The 13,167-nt window shown below is 39.1% G+C and overlaps 1 protein-coding gene across 2 annotated transcripts in view; it reads right to left on the bottom strand.

The window, feature by feature from the left end:
* spock1 (SPARC (osteonectin), cwcv and kazal like domains proteoglycan 1) overlaps positions 1-13,167 on the bottom strand; it is a 339,599-nt gene that overhangs the window by 106,379 nt on the left and 220,053 nt on the right. The gene's annotated exons all lie outside the window — the stretch shown is intronic.

Genomic DNA, 13,167 nt, shown 5'->3' on the forward strand with positions numbered 1-13,167 from the left:
TTAGAGGCTAATGGCTAGTATTTGAACCACAGCTGGCATCTAATGTGATCAACTCTTCCTGACCTGATCCCACAATGCACCAGCCGTATATTAGCATTAAATATGCATATAAATACTCTCCACTCCCAGGAAAATTGGAATACATAACCTCCAGCTACAACCTGTCATAGGGTATTTGATGACTTCATGTGCCTTGAAAGACAAACCCCGTTTCCATATGAGTTGGGAAATGGTGTTAGATGTAAATATAAACGGAATACAATGATTTGCAAATCCTTTTCAAGCCATATTCAGTTGAATGCACTACAAAGACAACATATTTGATGTTCAAACTCATAAACTTTAATAATTAACTTAGAATTTCATGGCTGCAACACGTGCCAAAGTAGTTGGGAAAGGGCATGTTCACCACTGTGTTACATGGCCTTTCCTTTTAACAACACTCAGTAAAGGAGACACATTTTTGAAGCTTCTCAGGTGGAATTCTTTCCCATTCTTGCTTGATGTACAGCTTAAGTTGTTCAACAGTCCGGGGGTCTCCCTTCTGCTATTTTAGGTGCCACACATTTTCAATGGGAGACAGGTCTGGACTACAGGCAGGCCAGTCTAGTACCCGCACTCTTTTACTATGAAGCCACGTTGATGTAACACGTGGCTCGGCATTGTCTTGCTGAAATAAGCAGGGGCGTCCATGGTAACGTTGCTTTGGATGGCAACATATGTTGCTCCAAAACCTGTATGTACCTTTCAGAATTAATGGCGCCTTCACAGATGTGTAAGTTACCCATGTCTTGGGCACTAATACACCCCCATACCATCACAGATGCTGGCTTTTACACTTTGCGCCTATAACAATCCGGATGGTTCTTTTCCTCTTTGGTCCGGAGGACACGACGTCCACAGTTTCCAAAAACAATTTGAAATGTGGACTCGTCAGACCACAGAACACTTTTCCACTTTGTATCAGTCCATCTTAGATGAGCTCAGGCCCAGCGAAGCCGACGGCGTTTCTGGGTGTTGTTGATAAACGGTTTTCGCCTGGCATAGGAGAGTTTTAACTTGCACTTACAGATGTAGCGACCAACTGTAGTTACTGGCAGTGGGTTACTGAAGTGTTCCTGAGCCCATGTGGTGATATCCTTTACACACTGATGTGGCTTGTTGATGCAGTACAGCCTGAGGGATGGAAGGTCACGGGCTTAGCTGCTTACGTGCAGTGATTTCTCCAGATTCTCTGAACCCTTTGATGATATTACGGACCGTAGATGGTGAAATCCCTAAATTCCTTGCAATAGCTGTTTGAGAAATGTTGTTCTTAAACTGTTCAACAATTTGCTCACGCGTTTGCTGACAAAGTGGTGACCCTCGCCCCATCCTTGTTTGTGAATGACTGAGCATTTCACGGAATCTACTTTTATACCCAATCATGGCACCCACCTGTTCCCAATTTGCCTGATCACCTGTGGGATGTTCCAAATAAGTGTTTGATGAGCATTCCTCAACTTTATTAGTATTTATTGCAACCTTTCCCAACTTCTTTGTCACGTGTTGCTGCCATCAAATTCTAAAGTTAATGATTATTTGCAAAAAAACCCAAAATGTTTATCAGTTTGAACATCAAATATGTTGTCTTTGTAGCATATTCAACTGAATATGGGTTGAAAAGGATTTGCAAATCATTGTATTTCGTTTATATTTACATCTAACACCATTTCTCAACTCATATGGAAACGGGGTTTGTACCACAAGGGACTGTTGAACAACTTAAGCTGTACATCAAGCAAGAATGGGAAAGAATTCCACCTGAGAAGCTTCAAAAATGTGTCTCCTCAGTTCCCAAACCTTTACTGAGTGTTGTTAAAAGGAAAGGCCATGTAACACAGTGGTGAAAATGCCCCCTGTGCCAACTTTTTTTGCAAATTACTTTCTCAGTGTGAACGTGAAATATCTTGTCTTTGCAGTCTATTCAATTGAATACCGTAATTTCCGGACTATAAGCCGCTACTTTTTCCCCTCGTTCTGGTCCCTGCGGCTTATACAAGGGTGCGGCTTATACAACGGTCTGTTCTTCTCCGACACCGACGAAGAGGATTTCGGTGGTTTTAGTACGCAGGAGGAAGACGATGACACAATGATTAAAGACTGATTTTCCATATACCGGTAGGCTGGTTATTTTGATAACGTACAGGCGAGCACTTTGTATTACTTTGCACCGTTGTATTATTTGTACTCTGCACGAATGCTGTTCGCCATGTCAAAGATGTGAAAGTTTGATTGAATGATTGAAAGATTTATTGTTAATAAATGGGACGCTTTGCGTTCCCAAACAGTCATCTCTGTCCCGACAATCCCCTCCGTGGTAGCAGGAACCCCTATATCAGGGGTCGGCAACCCGGGCTCCAGAGCCGCATGCGGCTCTTTGACCACTCAGATGCGGCTCAGCTGCATACTTGCCGACCCCCCCAATTTTCCCAGGAGACTTCTGGATCTCAGTGCCTCTCCTAGTTAACTCCCAGGGCAAATATAATCCTATTTTCACTCTGATTACCAAATTAAGGGCGTGCCCTAAATGCACTGCAGTAATTGTCCTCTATAGCATTTACAAACAGCGTGCCAGCCCGGCCACATGTTGAATGTAGCTTTTACTTGCACACGTAGGAGACAGCAAAGCATACTTAGTCATCAGCCACACAGCTTACACTGGCGGTAGCCGTATAAAACAACTTTAACACTGTTACGTTACAAATATGCGCCACACTGTGAACCCACAGCAAAAAAGAATGAAAAACACATTTCTGGAGAACATCCCACCGTAACACAACATAAACACAACACAACCAATACCCAGAATCCCATGCAGCCCTAACTCTTCCGGTCTAGATTATACACCCCGCTACCACCAAACACCCCCACACATCAACCCCCCGCCCCCTCCGTGCGTCGGTTGAGCGGAAGAGTTAGTGCTGCATGGGATTCTGGGTATTTGTTGTGTTGTGTTTATGTTGTGTTACAGTGCAGATGTTCTCCAGAAATGTGTTTGTCATTCTTTTTTGGTGTGGGTTGAAAGTGTGGCGCATATTTGTAACGTAGCAGTGTTAAAGTTTTTTTTTTTTTACGGCTACCGTCAGTGTAAGCTGTGTGGCTGCTGACCTAGTACGCCAGCTGAAGCTGCATTCTACATGCGGTCGAGCAGGTACACTGTTTGAGCAGGCTGTAGAGGGCGCCAAAAGCACTGCCATCACTTCCTGATATCCGGGAGTCTTCCGGAAATAATGAGAGGGTTGTGAAGCATGACGCTATCAAGCGCCATTCATTCAAAACTCGCGGGCCGCCCTAATATCAAATTTACATATTAAAGTGCGTGCCGGTGCGTGTGTCTGAGACCCCTGGTTAACATAGCACAAAGCAATTTTTTTTTTTTTTTGTGGCTCCCATTATTTTCTTTAATTTGTGAAACTTGCCAAAATGGCTCTTTGAGTGGTAAAGGTTGCCGACCCCTGCCCTGTATACTACGGTAATTACACATCAAAACCCTGCGGCTTATAGTCGGGTGCGGCTTATATACGGAGCAATCTGTATTTTCCCCTAAATTTAGCTGGTGCGGCTTATAGTCAGGTGCGGCTTATAGTCCGGAAATGACGGTATAAGTTGAAAAGGATTTGCAAATATTCAGTTTTTATTTACCATTTACACAACGTGCCGACTTCACTGGCTTTGGGCTTTTGTACGAGAGCACCCACACGGTAGTAATCATGTAATTCACAGCCCGATCTTACACCTGAACTTGTTTTTATCCGCCCGTCCGTGCAACACGCGTCGATAAAAAGACTCTCTAAAAAGTGCCCGCGCTCTCCCATTTTGCGAGGCTCGCGGCGTAATGACACAGCAGCTTCCCTCCACGATAGGCCGCCGTACCGCGGCGTCTTCCCATCGCTCGGTTATTTCCGAGATGTCCTCACCTCCATCTTTCAGTGGCAGGGGGGGGAAGAAAAAAAAAATCCATCTTATTTCACTCCACTTCAATATGACTTTATCACCACAAGGGAGTGACAGACGAGGGGGGGAGGAGAAGGGGGAGTCCGTTGGAGAGGATGCGGGTGATGGAGGGCAATGTGTGTCTGCAGCTGACGGAGGACTGGAGGACAATTAAGGATTAGTGAGTGACCTCGGCTCGCAGAGGAATTAGAAATGAAGACAAAGCCACGCACACCAGGGACTTCATCTCTCGGCCGCACATTATGAAGCCAAACACTTGCTAGGGGATTGAAAACTTTTCTTGAAACTCCATTTCGGGTCTTTGAAGATGAGAGTGGAAGATAGGACTACAAAGAAAAGGTCCTAAGAATGTAAAAGAGGGTTTTTAGTCAGGCTATTTAAAGACAAAGTCAGATATATTGTTGCATACATCTGCCAGAAATACAGGTTTAAAATAGTGCTGACTAGGTATAGTACCGTGATACTAATGAATCATATTCGGTACTATACCGCCTCTAAAAAAGTACCGGTCGTCGCAATGTAAACAAACGCCATCTACACCAGTGGTTCTTAACCTTGTTGGAGGTACCGAACCCCACCAGTTTCATATGCGCATTCATCGAACCCTTCTTTAGTGAAAAATAAATTATTTTTTTTTCAAATTCAAGACAAAGTTACATGTTTTTGGTAGCACTTTAGTATGGGGAACATATTCTAAGTAACAAAGGCCTACTGAAAGCCACTACTAGCGACCACGCAGTCTGATAGTTTATATATCAATGATGAAATCTTAACATTGCAACACATGCCAATACGGCCGGGTTAACTTATAAAGTGACATTTTAAATTTCCCGCTAAACTTCCGGTCGAAAACGTCTTTGGATGATGACGTATGCGCGTGATGTAGCCAGTAGAACAGAGGTATGGCTCCCCCATTGAGGCCAATACAAAAAAGCTCTGTTTTCATTTCATAATTCCGCAGTATTCTGGACATCTGCGTTGGTGAATCTTTTGCAATTTGTTTAATGAACAATGGAGACTGCAAAGAAGAAAGTTGTAGGTGGGATCGGTGTATTAGCGGCTGGCTGCAGCAACACAACCAGGAGGACTTACTTGGATAGCAGACGCGCTAGCCGATGCGAGCCGCCGACCGCTGGAATGCAGGTGAGCACGGGTGTTGATGAGCAGATGAGGGCTGGCTGGCGTAGGTGCAGAGCTAATGTTTTTATCATAGCTCTGTGAGGTCCGGTTGCTAAGTTGCTAAGTTAGCTTCAGCGTCGTTAGCAACAGCATTGTTAAGCTTTGCCAGGTTGAGAATTATTAACCGTGTAGTTACATGTCCATGGTTTAATAGTATTGTTGATCTTCTGTCTATCCTTCCAGTCAGGGGTTTATTTATTTTGTTTCTATCTGCATTTGAGCCAGATGCTATCACGTTAGCTCCGTAGTTAAAGAGCTTCGCCGATGTATTGTCGTGGAGATAAAAGTCACTGTGAATGTCCATTTCGTGTTCTCGACTCTCATTTTCAAGAGGATATAGTATCCGAGGTGGTTTGAAATACAAATCCGTGATCCACAATAGAAAAAGGAGAGAGTGTGGAATCCAATGAGCCAGCTTGTACCTAAGTTACGGTCAGAGCGAAAAAAGATATGTCTTGCACTGCATTCTAGTCCGTCACTCTAACGTTCCTCATCCACAAATCAAATTAATGGGGTAATTGTCGCTTTCTCGGTCCGAATCGCTCTAGCTGCGTTGAAAACAATAGGACACTATGAGGAGGTGAACAACTGACTACGTCACGCTACTTCCGGTAGGGGCAAGGCTTTTTTTTTATCAGAGACCAAAAGTTGCGAACTTTATCGTCGTTGTTCTCTACTAAATCCTTTCAGCAAAAATATGGCAATATCGCGAAATGATCAAGTATGACACATAGAATGGATCTGCTATCCCCGTTTAAATAAAAACATTTCATTTCAGTAGGCCTTTAATTTAGAGTTATTTGGTTAGGGTCAGGGTTAGAGGGTTAGGGTTATAATAAGGCCATGCCGAATAAGGCATTAATAAGTACTTACTAATGACTAGTTAAGAGCCAATATGTTACTAATTTGCATGTTAATAAGCAACTAATTAATGGTGAATATGTTCCCCATACTAAAGTGTTACCATGTTTTATTACTGGTGCACAAAATGAAGCGTGCATGAACATCACCTTGTTCAAACAACAAAACCAACACAGTGCAGAAACTCACAACAAATTACACACCTGCAAATCAGTCTGACTTCTGCTGTTGCCGTATCCGTAATACACCGATAGGGAGAATTTTTTATTTACAAGATGAGTCGGGTGTGTTTTGACCTCCGCCGAACCCCTGAGCCAGACTCACCTAACCCCTAGGGTTCCATCGAACCCAGGTTAAGAACCACTGATCTACACTTAACATCCACTGTAATGATACCAAGTACAGGAGCGTATCTAGTCGACACTACTATGATTACATTGAGCTGAGTGAGCTGAGTCCGCCCACTAGGCCACCATTTCTAGTCCCACCCCCTTCGCTTTAGTTTTTTTTCAATTTGTCACACTTTTATTATTGTTATTTTTATTTTGCAATTTTTACTTCTTATTTGACCCCTTTTACCGTATTGCTTTTGCACTATGTTGTTTAACTCATTCATTGTTTATGCTCTTTGTTTGTTTTTTGTTTTTTTTTGTTTTTTGCTCCATGCACTTTGGTTCAATTTAAAAATTGTTGTAAACATGCAATATAAATAAAGTTGACTTGACTTGACTACATTAATATTTTTTAGCATCGCAAAATCTTTTTTCTCTGTTTTTTTTTTAACATATAGTATGTTCATAAACTCAGGAAATACGTCCATGGACACAGGAGGACTTTGAATATGACTAATGTATGATCCTGTAACGACTTGTTATCGGATTGATACTTAATTTTGTGGTATCATCCAAAACTAATGTAAAGTATCAAAACAACAGAAGAATGAGTGATTATTACATTTTAACTAGAGATAAATGCTTTAAAATGAAATATCGGAAATTATCGGTATGTTTTTTTTTTTATTATCGGTATGGTTTTTTTGTTTTCTTTCAAATTAAATCCACATAAAAAACACAAGATACACTTACAATTAGTGCACCAACCCAAAAAACCTCCCTCCCCCATTTACACTCATTCACACAAAAGGGTTGTTTCTTTCTGTTATTAATATTCTGCTTCCTACATTATATATCAATATATATCAATACAGTCTGCAAGGAATACAGTCCGTAAGCACACATGATTGTGCGTGCTGCTGCTCCACTAATAGTACTAACCTTTAACACTTAATTGTACTCATTTTTTATTAATTACTAGTTTCTATGTAAATGTTTTTATATTGTTTTACTTTCTTTTTTATTCAAGAAAATGTTTTTAATTTATTTATCTTATTTTATTTTATTAATTTTTTTTAAAAAGGACCTTATCTTCACCATACCTGGTTGTCCAAATTAGGCATAATAATGTGTTAATTCCACGATTGCATAGATCGGTATCGGTGCGGGACCGGTACGTTTAAGAAATGGTATCCTACTGAAAATGATTAATTAGTATCGCGGTACTATACTAACACCGGTATACCGTACAACCCAGTTTGCTCTGATTACTGCTTTGCACACTCTTGGCATTCTCCCGATGAGCTTCAAGTACCCCTGTGAAGTGAAAACCATTTCAGGTGACTACCTCTCGAAGCTCATTGAGAGAATGCCAAGAGTGTGCAAAGTCATTGTAAATTAGTTTTGTAGATGTTATATCATTCTCTCTCTAATCTACTTGCTAATTTCTTGTTCATAACTGGTAATTTTCCGTTGTAATACCCTTTTTGCCAGACTCCTGGTAACGTGCATAAGACACTTTTTCGTCCGTTTTTCCACTTTACATTCAAGCTAGCTTAGCTGACCTACTCCGTGGCCTAGTGGTATACATGGAATGATGAAACATGGTGGCCTCCCTGCTTGGCACTCAGCATCAGGGGTTGGAATTGGGGGTTAAATCACCAAAAAGGATTCCCGGGCACGGCCACCGCTGCTGCTCACTGCTCCCCTCACCTCCCAGGTGGTGAACAAGGGTGATGGGTCAAATGCAGAGGACACATTTCACCACACCTAGTGTGTGTGTGACAATCATTGGTACTTTAACTTTAACTTAACTTATGATCTGTTCTCTTCTTGCTTGAGATGTTTAGCTATTCCTTGTCCTCCAGTGATTACACTACTCGTAAGTAATGTAGTTTATTTGCCACCATTAACGCAAGGGTATGGACATTTTTTTAGCCGTGCCAGCTAGTCCTCAGTCAGCCGGGAGACCAAAATCAAGTCAGCAGTAAAATGAAGCATTGACGAAAAAAATTGCTGTCCACTAATTGTCATGGTCGATTATGTCAACTAAGTCCAACTCATCATTGCAAATATGAACTGCAAGGAAGACTCTAGAACAGGGGTCACCAACGCGGTGCCCGCGGGCACCAGGTCGCCCGTAAGGACCAGATGAGTAGCCCGCCGGCCTGTTCTAAAAATAGCTCAAATAGCAGCACTTACCAGTGAGCTGCCTCTATTTTTTAAATTGTATTTATTTACTAGCAAGCTGGTCTCGCTTTGCCTGACATTTTTAATTCTAAGAGAGACAAAACTCAAATAGAATTTGAAAATCCAAGAAAATATTTTAAAGACTTGGTCTTCACTTGTTTAAATAAATTCATATTTTTTTTTACTTTGCTTCTTATAACTTTCAGAAAGACAATTTTAGAGAAAAAATACAACCTTAAAAATTATTTTAGGATTTTTAAACACATATACCTTTTTACCTTTTAAATTCCTTCCTCTTCTTTCCTGACAATTTAAATCAATGTTCAAATAAATTTATTGTTTTTATTGTAAAGAATAATAAATACATTTTAATTTAATTCTTCATTTTAGCTTCTGTTTTTTCGACAAAGAATATTTGTGAAATACTTCTTCAAACTTATTATGATTAAAATTCAAAAAAAATATTCTGGCGAATCTAGAAAATCTGTAGAATCAAATTTAAATCTTATTTCAAAGTCTTTTGAATTTCTTTTGAAATTTTTGCTCTGTAAAATCTAGAAGAAATAATAATTTGTCTTTGTTAGAAATATAGCTTGATCCAATTTGTTATATATTCTAACAAAGTGTAGATTGGATTTTAACCTATTTAAAACATGTCATCACAATTCTAAAATTAATCTTAATCAGGAAACATTACTAATGATGTTCCATAAATTCTTTTTTTAAGTTTTTCTCTTCTTTTTTTCGGTTGAATTTTGAATTTTAAAGAGTCGAAATTGAAGATAAACTATGTTTCAAAATTTAATTGTCATTTTTTTCGTGTTTTTTCCTCTTTTAAACCTTTCAATTACGAGTAAATATCATTAATTATTAATAATAACATAGAGTTAAAGGTAAATTGAGCAAATTGGCTATTTCTGGCAATTTATTTAAGTGTGTATCAAACTGGTAGCCCTTCGCATTAATCAGTACCCAAGAAGTAGCTTTTGGTTTCAAAAAGGTTGGTGACCCCTGCTCTAGAACATTCATAATCTTGCAATCCTGCAGTTTTATCAGAACCGAGCGAAGCTAGCAAGTTGCTGTTTCCTGAACATCGGCAGCGTGTCGAAACACATTTATGTGGTTCCTCATTTCACAGCACTCATGTTAGACCTCATTCCCTGTCGGTCCCCCTTGTTCTAATAGCGGGCATATAATCATCCATGTGCACACCTGGTGAGGCGTGACAGACTTTAGTGCAGATACCTTGTGGAAGCTGTATTGATTCATGGAAATGGACCAAAGTGTGGCGATTATCAACGCTGTAAAAAATCCAGACTTCATTTTCATTTATTGTTCGGTTAATTCAGGGGTCGGCAAAACAAATCTGCACAAATTAAAAGCCTTCTATAAGTGTTATAATGAAGGCAACACATGATGCAAGTGTCTATATCAGCTATATTAGCCTACTATCAAAATGACTATGTGTCACAGGGTGATGCAAATCTTCGTTGACAGAAATGTTGAAATGTAATATTTATTCTACACATTTGTACAATATTGGAAAACATTAATAAAACAGAGAGGTGAGATAACTCCTGGAAATTACTGGCTCAGAATGGCCAAATGTATAGACGTGTGTGTCCAAGTTAAAAAAACACATTATTACAGTCTTTGCAAGCTGGGTAACTTTTGCTGTGGTCTGGAACAACATGGCACGCAAGCAAATATTACATACAGATAATGTGTCATGAGACATGCCAATGTAAATTTAATACACAGACGACATAAGTAAAGTAAGTTAAATGAGCTCAAATAAAGCTACAAACGAGGCATAATCATGAAATATGTACATGCAGCTAGCCTAAATAGCATGTTAGCATCGATTAGCTTGCAGTCATGCACTGACCAAATATGCCTGATTAGCATATTTGGTCACATCAACAAAGCTCACCTTTGTGCGTTCACGCACAGTATAAAACGTTTGGTGGACAAAATGAGACGGAGAAGGAGTGGCATAAAACACGTCTTTCTGTGGCAGCGTCGGAGAAAGTTCTACATGTAAACAAACTACAAGTGAGTTCAAGGACCGCCGAAATTAGTAGGACAAAGCGGCGCTCGCCAAATGCTCTCATCAGTGAAGCATGTTTAACATAAACAGTGGGATTTCTAACAATTAGGAAGGTTTGTGTCATGTTTTTCTTCCGACAGAAACCATATTAAAACAAAAAATATATTTTCCATTCTCATACATTTTTGAAGAAGCTCCAGGGAGCCATTAGGACGGAGCTAAAGAGCCGTATGCGGTTCTAGAGCCTCGGGTTGCTGACCCCCGGGTTAATTGATTAAAGGGATATTGTCCGAGGTCTAATTCAGAGTTTAATACAATATATTTAGGATAGGAATCATTATAAGATTCATCAAATACGTTAGCTTTGTGTTACGAAGTCAGATCTACACTGTTTCAATGTCCATTTCTCAGATGATATCATTGTTGATGACTGAAGTGCTGATATCAACCAAACCTAACCCCCTCCACATCCCACCCCCTGGATTGTAAATAATGTAAATAATTCAATGTATATACTCTGATGATTATCTTGTGTGATGACTGTATTATGATGATAGTATATATTTGTACTAGGGCTGCAACTAACGATTAATTTGATAATCGATTAATCTGTCAATTATTACTTCGATTAATCGATTAATAATCGGATAAAAGAGACAAACCACATTTCTATCATATCCAGTATTTTATTGAAAAAAAAAAACAGCATACTGGCACCATACTTATTTAGATTATTGTTTCTCAGCTGTTTGTACATGTTGCAGTTCATAAATAAAGGTTTATTAAAAAATTTAAAAAAATTAAATTAAATAAAAAAAAAATAATAAAAAAAAAACTCTGCACATGCGCATAGCATAGATCCAACGAATCGATGACTAAATTAATCGGCAACTATTTTAATAATCGATTTTAATCGATTAGTTGTTGCAGCCCTAATTTGTACCATTAATTGATTAATGTGGACCCCGACTTAAACAAGTTGAAAAACTTATTCAGGTGTTACCATTTAGTGGTCAATTGTACGGAATATGTACTGTACTGTGCAATCTACTAATAAAAGTTTCAATCAACCAATCAAAAGACCAAATATGCCTGATTAGCACTCCACACGCGTCAATAACACCAACAAAGCTCAACTTTGTGCATTCACGCACAGTATAAAACGTTTGGTGGACAAAATTAGACAAAGAAGGAGTGGCATAAAACACGTCTTTCTGTGGCAGCATCGGAGAAAGTTGTACATGTAAACAAACTACAAGTGAGTTCAAGGACCGCCGAAATTAGTAGGACAAAGCGGCGCTCGCCAAATGCTCTCATCAGTGAAGCATGTTTAATATAAACAGTGGGATTTATAACAATTAGGAAGGTTTGTGTCATGTTTTTCTTCCGACAGAAACCATATTAAAACAAAAAAATATATTTTCCATTTTCATACATTTTTGAAAAAGCTCCAGGGAGCCACTAAGACGGAGCTAAAGAGCCGTATGCGGTTCTAGAGCCTCGGGTTGCTGACCCCCGGGTTAATTGATTAAAGGGATATTGTCCGAGGTCTAATTCAGAGTTTAATACAATATATTTAGGATAGGAATCATTATAAGATTCATCAAATACGTTAGCTTTGTGTTACGAAGTCAGACCTACACTGTTTCAATGTCCATTTCTCAGATGATATCATTGTTGATGACTGAAGTGCTGATATCAACCCAACCTAACCCCCTCCACATCCCACCCCCTGGGTTGTTGATAATGTAAATAATTCAATGTATATACTCTGATGATTATATTGTGTGATGACTGTATTATGATGATAGTATATATTTGTACTAGGGCTGCAACTAACGATTAATTTGATAATCGATTAATCTGTCAATTATTACTTCGATTAATCGATTAATAATCGGATAACAGAGACAAACCACATTTCTATCCTATCCAGTATTTTATTGAAAAAAAACAGCATACTGGCACCATACTTATTTTGATTATTGTTTCTCAGCTGTTTGTACATGTTGCAGTTCATAAATAAAGGTTTATTAAAAAATAAATACAAATAAAATAAAATAAAATAAAAAATTAAAATTAAAAAAAACTCTGCGCATGCGCATAGCATAGATCCAACGAATCGATGACTAAATTAATCGGCCACTATTTTAATAATCGATTTTAATCGATTTAATCGATTAGTTGTTGCAGCCCTAATTTGTACCATGAATTGATTAACGTGGACCCCGACTTAAACAAGTTGAAAAACTTATTCGGGTGTTACCATCTCGTGGTCAATTGTACGGAATACGTACTGTACTGTGCAATCTACTAATAAAAGTTTCAATCAACCAATCAAAAGACTAAATATGCCTGATTAGCATTCCACACGCGTCAATAACATCAACAAAGCTCACCTTTGTGCATTCACGCACAGTATAAAACGTTTGGTGGACAAAATTAGACAAAGAAGGAGTGGCATAAAACACGTCTTTCTGTGGCAGCATCGGAGAAAGTTGTACATGTAAACAAACTACAAGTGAGTTCAAGGACCGGCGAAATTAGTAGGACAAAGCG

This window comes from Entelurus aequoreus, linkage group LG04, assembly GCF_033978785.1.
Source record: "Entelurus aequoreus isolate RoL-2023_Sb linkage group LG04, RoL_Eaeq_v1.1, whole genome shotgun sequence".
Classification (NCBI taxonomy): Eukaryota; Metazoa; Chordata; class Actinopteri; order Syngnathiformes; family Syngnathidae; genus Entelurus; species Entelurus aequoreus.